This window comes from Tarenaya hassleriana, unplaced genomic scaffold (assembly GCF_000463585.1).
Source record: "Tarenaya hassleriana unplaced genomic scaffold, ASM46358v1 Cleome3, whole genome shotgun sequence".
In the NCBI taxonomy this organism is placed as follows: Eukaryota; Viridiplantae; Streptophyta; class Magnoliopsida; order Brassicales; family Cleomaceae; genus Tarenaya; species Tarenaya hassleriana.
Window position 1 is genome coordinate 1,226,156 of NW_010966177.1, and position 5,185 is coordinate 1,231,340.

The window sequence follows — 5,185 nt, forward strand, 5'->3', positions numbered from 1 at the left end:
CACTTATACAAATACAAACACACATATAAAATGAAAAGTAAAAAATAAATAAAAAATATATATGCTTACAAATATTCCATCTTCTTGGATAATCACAACAATACTCGTGTGAAAACAAAAGGATTATCGAAAAAAACCAATAACATCAAATAATTATAACTCCTTAGTGATGAAAACAAATCTTCCATTAACGGATTATCATCCCGAGTATTTTGGAGGTTGGCTTATAATGACTTGTAGATCATGCCATCATGGTATCTAAAATTAAACTATCAATCCATGTAACAAAAGAAAACGGGATCAATAATTACGAAATATGAAAATTTTAAAAATAGAAAAAAATAAAAACCCTAAAACAAAAATTATTATCCATCTGAATCTATGAAATAGAATCACATCGTTCCAAAACACATTCGAATTCGCATGGACACCGGCTTTTCCCGTGTAACATCCGGATAAAAACGTGTGGATAATATTTTGTCTGAAGGCTCAACGCAAATCTTTCTTCTGACGTCAGATTTCGTTCATCCAAAGGAACTTTTTTTCGATCTCTATCCTTTTGCGAAGTCATGTTAATATATTCGTCCATCTCTTTTTGTTATCTGTTTAACCAATATTATATATTCAAGATTAGTAACACATTAAACATATATTGATACTAAATCACATTTAAATATATCAAGAAAGAGAATATACACATCAGGCACAATTCAAGATTTCTAACAGCTCCACTTTCTTATTTTACATTTTGATGTTTGTAGCTTATCCCAAATTCCTTTTCTCTCATCCTAATAACCGTAGCAACATAACCTCTACATTGTATATAAATATTTTCTACCAGACTTTGTATGTAGATATTAAGAGGAATACGGGACTTAGTACCCTTTGTATCATTTTCCAATCCATTTACAGTTTTCTTCTAGTTTTCTTTGGTCAACATGTTTGTAACCAAATCTTTAGCACTTTCTGAAAAAGGAACCCTTCCAAAAGCATCCACCTGAAGAAAAACAATCCGAAACAATCTCGAGAATAACTACAATGATTCACAATTCAAACTGTTATAACATATACATATAAATATATCATATGACAATATATGCATACATACTCAGAAGATGATAATGAAAAAGAGACTGATAGGAGATAGAGAAAAGGAGTTAACTTTCTCCCACTAAAGCTCAGAGGCGGTGGTGGCACCTTTAACGACACGCTTATCCTTAGGGAAGCGACCGGTTTTGGCTCCGGATAACGTAAGCATTAGTTGATGTGATGAATTTAATATAAGCATTAGTTGATCCTTTCGCGTTATTTATGCTCTGTTCATATGCCTCTCCCGGTAATAGGTTATATAGCACATGCATGATTTTCAACGCACTGTCGCTCACTGCTATATTGTCGGCGCCGACACAGACGTCATCTTCACCGCCGACTCAGATACCCTCGCCGGATCTCCCTTCACCTCAATCGGCCCCTTCCCCCTAGTGATGTCAATTGGGTTGGCCTAACCCATTTGGACCCAATCCAATTGGATTTGAAGGATAAACGGGTTGGGTTGGGTCGACCCGTTAATAATAATGGGTTGGGTTGGGTCGACACGTTAAACCCGTATAAACCATATAAACCCATTTATATACATATGTATAACTATTAATATGTATACTCATATAACCTAATAATTATTATTTTAATATTCGATTCGATTTATCGATTCAATAAAAATATATACAAAACTCGATAGTTTATAAAAAAATTATACATTTCTTTAAAAAAAATCATACTTTTTTTATTTTTTAAATTCGATTCGATGTTTTAAAAATATTGTCGTTTAGATTTTTTGAACGGTTCGTTTCGAAAACGACACTGATTTTTTCAATACGATTCGATCCAGAAATGGTGTCGAGTTTTTCGATATGATTCGAATTTTTCGATACGACTCGATTCAGAACAGTATCGAATTTTTTATACGATTCGAATTTTTCGGCATGATTCGATTCGAAAACGACATCGAGTTTTTCGGTACGATTCGATTCAGAACGGTACCGAGTATTTTATATAATTCGAATTTTTCAGCACGATTCGATGCGAAAATGACATCAAGTTTTTCGGTACGATTCGATTCAGAACGATACCGAGTTTTTTCTATGATTCGAATTTTTCGGCACGATTCGATGCAAAAACGACACCGAGTTTTTCGGTACGATTCGATTCAGAACGGTACCGAGTTTTTTATGCGATTCGAATTTTTCGGCACGATTCGATGCGAAAACGACACCGAGTTTTTTGGTACGATTTGATTCAGAACGGTACCGAGTTTTTTATATGATTCGAATTTTTCGGCACGATTTGATTCAGAAATGCCACCGATTTTTTCGATACGATTCGATTGAGAAACAAAACCAATTTTTTCGGTTCGATTCAGAGCAATATCGAATTTTTTGACACGATTCGAATTTTTCGATACACTTCGATTCGAAAACAAAACCGAAATTTTCGGTACGATTTGATTCGAAAATGAGACCAAATATTTCGATTTAATTCATATATATATATATATATATATATATATATATTAATTTTTATATATCTAAATATAACAATTTTAATTAGTTACAAAATTAGTTAATTTTAACTAAATACATAATGGGTTTAACGGATTAACCATTTAATTTTAACCCATGGATTTAATGGGTCAAAATCCATTTAACCCATTTTAAAAAATTAGTCAAATGGACTAACCCATTTGGGTTTATAAGTGGGTCGGATTGAGTCGACCCGTATAACCCGATCCATTTTAACATCTCTGCTTCCCCTTGTCATCGACGCCAGCGATGCACTGCATGCATGCAGATGGATCCACCAATACATATACACATACATATATATATATGTGTGTATATGATGATGCTGATGATGTTACCTGACGGATTGGATCATGGCCTCCTCGGAGACCGGGGTGGATGGCCCACTTCTGACGTCGGAGGTACCGTTCAATGGAGCGTTCCGAACCGGTTTCTTGGTCTGCAGTCTATGGAGTTCGACGATTGTGTGAACCCTAATAGGAATCGTGCTTCTGTCGTGGCAGGCGTCCTTCTCCTCTCCCGATGGACTTCTCCATCGTTATCTTCAGCAGTGTCGTGAACAAACAATTGAGATCCATGGTCTTCGCATAGTCGACTAATACATGCATGAAAATGACCATATATATAACCCATAAATATACCGCCCAAAAATGACAAATTAGTCATGATACGTTTTTTTTAGTTTCCTTTTTCTTAAACGATATTAAATATTATTAAATTTTTCATTTACTCCAATTTACTCAATAGGAATATGACAACCGTGTACCATAGATATAGATATGACAATACGTTTTCTATTTCTTTGTTATATAATAAATATCTTTTTAATTTTTGTTATTTACAATATTTTGTGCTTGACATTTTGTTTATATCAATTAACTTATTAATTTTATGTATATATATGATTTTGTTATTGTTAATCAATATAGAACCATCAAGATAATAATCTATTATTAAATAAAAATCTTAATGTTAAAATAGAAGTTTATGTATAATAAAATAAATTTTTATATAGTGAGCTAAATATATTTTAGAAATTATCTTTCATATGTTTATAACTAATGAATTTATTTATAACTGTCATATATTATTTATGTGTAAAAATTAGTGGTGGTATAATCAATTTATATATAGCTAATAAATATTTAAATGACAAATAAAAATTAAAAATAAATGCCACATAGATAATTATGTGGATGATGATGTGTCTTCACCACAATCCTTTAAACCTCTTTATTTATATATATATAGATTTTTATAACGGAAAACCACAAATGGGGGGATTAGTTTTCTTGACAATTTGAGGATTTTTTTTGGAATTAACTCTATTATTATTATTATTATTATTATTATTATTATTATTGCAAGCTCGTTCCTTTGTGAATTTTGTTTATTGTATCGTTCCCTACGTAAGTGGGGGAATATGCTAATTCCCCTAATATTGTTTGCTTTAAGGAACAAAGTTTGGTATTGTTACGTCTCTTTATCACGTCTCTTACATTTTATTTCATTCTTTTTTATTTCTTATTTTAATATTATCCAATAATTAAATCTCCTTTTAGAATTGAAGAAAAGGAAAAAAAATGGTGAGAATCTTTTAGATGTTTTAATATAATTATACTAAGTTGTGTTTAACATTTGTCAATAACAGATTGTCTGAACTCTTATCCTGTTAAAGAAGGCTCATATGTATATATATACTTTCTAGATATAATTTTGCATTATAGACAATATTCTATATTTAAAATGAAATTGAGATGTTTTTGTTTAAGTTTGAATTATCAACAGAGTCAGTAATTATGTGAATCATTTGCATTATATCTTTTGAAAATAACATCTTTGCAACATTTGGTTTATTTATGTGATTCAATAATTCATTTGTTTTATTTATTGAAATAATAAGTACGTGAGTCAATAACGACTCTATTCAAAGAATCCTAGTAACATCGGATGCATAGTTCATAAAATAAATCATTTGGAAATTACACATTTTTTAAACTAAAAAATTCCCCGCAATAAGCATAAAAGGAAAAAGTGTTATTCCTATGATTTTAATTCAAAATATATAGCCAAAATACGACGATTATCTGTTTTATAATTTATTAAAAAATTGTTGATTTTATTAAACCATTAGTTTTAATATTGTATATATATTTAAACCACAAATTTATAATAATTCGTTGAATATATACAATAAATCAATTATATTCATTTATTTATTTTATCTGTATATATAAAGAAAATACTTTATAGGAAATCATATATATTTTGATTGTTTATATTTTGTAATATATTTTTTATCAGTATATTTCTGGATGTAATTAATGAAATGAAGTTCAAATTTTTATAAAATACTTACTAAAACATAATTAAAGTTCTTAAGCACGCCCTAATCAAGCGAGTGGAATATTCAATATTGTTCGATTACTAATATATATAACCGTCTTTAATATTTGGTTACATTTAAACTTAAATCCCACGGCTGGAGGAATAAATAAAAATATAATTATATAATGTACTAAATTACCCACATTACGCCACATTCCCCTTGCTTATTTGCGATAACCCAAACCCTAATTCCCAAATTTCTCTTCCGGTCGACAGTT

General features: G+C 30.2%; 1 long non-coding RNA gene across 1 annotated transcript; it reads right to left on the reverse strand.

Moving 5' to 3' along the window:
- Window positions 1–356: 356 nt before the first annotated feature.
- Window positions 357–1,447, reverse strand: LOC104818625. Its single transcript, XR_772701.1, has 3 exons — window positions 1,109–1,447; window positions 883–997; window positions 357–602 (listed from the first exon to the last, which is right to left on the reverse strand). It is a non-coding gene; the product is annotated as an uncharacterized LOC104818625 (long non-coding RNA).
- Window positions 1,448–5,185: the final 3,738 nt, after the last annotated feature.